The sequence below is a fragment of the Coenobita brevimanus genome, chromosome 39 (genome assembly GCF_032717465.1).
Source record: "Coenobita brevimanus isolate Jiangsu-jjx chromosome 39, ASM3271746v2, whole genome shotgun sequence".
Classification (NCBI taxonomy): domain Eukaryota; kingdom Metazoa; phylum Arthropoda; class Malacostraca; order Decapoda; family Coenobitidae; genus Coenobita; species Coenobita brevimanus.
This window is the reverse complement of record NC_136992.1, coordinates 10,199,993-10,202,456: the sequence shown is the minus strand read 5'-3', so window position 1 is coordinate 10,202,456 and position 2,464 is coordinate 10,199,993.

Here is a 2,464-nt window from a genome sequence, read left to right as displayed (position 1 = left end):
TGCTCCTCGTCCTCTTCTTCCTGTTCCTCGTGCTCCTTTTCCTCTTCTTCCTGCTCCTCCTGCTCCTCCTGCTCCTCCTCCGTTTCTTCCTATTCTTCTTCTTTTTCTCCTTTTCCATCTTCCAATCTTACTTCCCTTCGGTCTGCTTGAAAGAATCTCTCTCTCTCTCTCTCTCTCTCTCTCTCTCTCTCCATCATCTGTTCCTATTCTATCTCTACTCTTTCATTACTATTTCTCCATTATTTGTACATACTCTTCACTGTATATTTTGTCTCTCCACTGTTTTCCCGCAATCTCTCCACTATCTCTCTAAGTCTCCAAGATCGCAACACTCCTTTCACTGTTTCCTCCCTGTCTCAGCTATCTCCAGTCTCTCCACTATCTTTCCACAGTCTCTCCTCTATCTCTCCATTAAATCTACGCAGTCTTCATTGTTTCTTACATATCTCGCCACTTTCTCCACGATCTTTCCACTCTCTGCCCACTATCTCTCAAGTGTCACCATCCTCTCCAGTATCTCTCGCCAACTCTCTTCTATCGTTCTCCAGGCTGTCTATCCTCTCTTAATAGTCTCTCTACTATCTCCTCACAGACTCCTCACTATCTCTCCACAATCTCTCCACTGTCGCTCAAAACCGATAACTTCAACTTGATATGATATTTCTGAGGTTCCTACTCGAGGTGCTCTGTTGTCTGGACACACAGATATATAGAAAGACAATATATAGATAAGGACAGATAGATAAACTGACATCTATCTGTCTATCTATCTATCTGCTTATCTACAGAGAGAGAGAGAGAGAGAGAGAGAGAGAGAGAGAGAATTCTGTAAGAAACATTGTGACGATTACCATTTCCATAATAACTTGGCAGCTCCAGGGAAGGTGGAGAGGAAGAGAAAGAAGGGAAGAAGACAGGGATGAAGGGAAGAGGGAGAAGAAGAGTAGTTATGAAGAAAAAAATGAGGAAGAAGATGGGGCAGAACATAGGAAGGGAAGGAAGGAATGTGTAAAGGAGGGTTGGAGAAAAGAAGGAATAGAGGAGGAAGAAATTATGGGAATGGATGAAAGTGAAAGGAGGTGAGAAGAATGGAAGAAATAAGGAAGGAGAGAGGGAGCATGGAAGACGGGAGAAAAGGAATCAGAACTGAAAAATGATGAAAGGTAGAAGGGACTGAAGGAAAGAGGGGGCGGGAGCGAAACAAAGAAGAGGACGAAGTAAGAAGGAAAGAGGATGAATACAGGGAGTAAGAGAGAGAAAAAATGAAGAATGAGCGAGGGAGGAGGAAGGGAAGTAAAGAGCACTGTATAAGAGCGAGATGGCTGGGAGAAGAAGCAGACTAAACAAAGTTTTTTATTATGGAGAGTGAAAGTCTGAATAGTATAAGTCTATGAGATATATTATGCTTGAAAGGTATTTAATGAAAACCAAAGAACACCTCGTTGATTTTAACTACACTTAGGTTACTTTAACGAGGCGTAAAATTGTCATCCTTGCAGCTTGAAAATTGAGCCCTATAGTAGCCGCAGCGAGAAATGAACGCTGTGGTGGGGCAGCCGGGATGACCTGGGATTCCCCCACTGTAGCCATATCCACATGTCACCGACCATCGGCCACCGCTGCAGCCCCGCTCCATGATCCTTACCCTGTGTCTCTGGCTTTCTCTTTCTCTCTCGGTTTCTATATAAACTGGTGTATTTCCGAAACTAATTATGAAATTATTATGACTTTTGTTCCACACCACCACTGAGGTAAAAATCAAGGAGAGTTTTCTATATAAAGGTTTCCCCCCCCTCCTAAATGTGGCATATGAGCGGGGGAGTGCGGCCTTGCCGATACCTCCGCCTGACCTATAATTATACACTCGCCAGAACTGACCTGCCCTCAGACAAGGGGGGGGAAACCTTTATACAGAAAACTCTCCTTGATTTTTACCTCAGTGGTGGTGTGGAACAAAAGTCATAATAATTTCATAATTAGTTTCGGAAATACAGCAGTTTATATAGAAACCGAGAGAGAAAGAGAAAGCCAGAGACACAGGGTAAGGATCATGGAGCGGGGCTGCAGCGGTGGCCGATGGTCGGTGACATCCTACCTCTATGGTCGGTGACATGTGGATATGGCTACAGTGGGGGAATCCCCGGATGACCGGCTGCCCCACCACAGAGTTCATTTCTCACTGCGGCTACTATAGCAAGAGATTAACGTTAAATTATGGTGCTACTCATGAAGAAGAGCCACGGAATGTTGACTCATAGCACTGTTGTTGTTTTTTTTTCACAGCTAAGCTACGGGAAATAAGCTGCAAAATGGGAATAAACTTACCTTCCAAAAACTTTACCAACTGCAGGCGAGATTTTCAACTTATTGCAGCATATTTTCTGTAGCTCAGCGGCAGAATAAGGTAATGCTAGGGCTCTGTATAATTTCCATAGCACTTCCTCGTGACCAGCATTATGTTCTC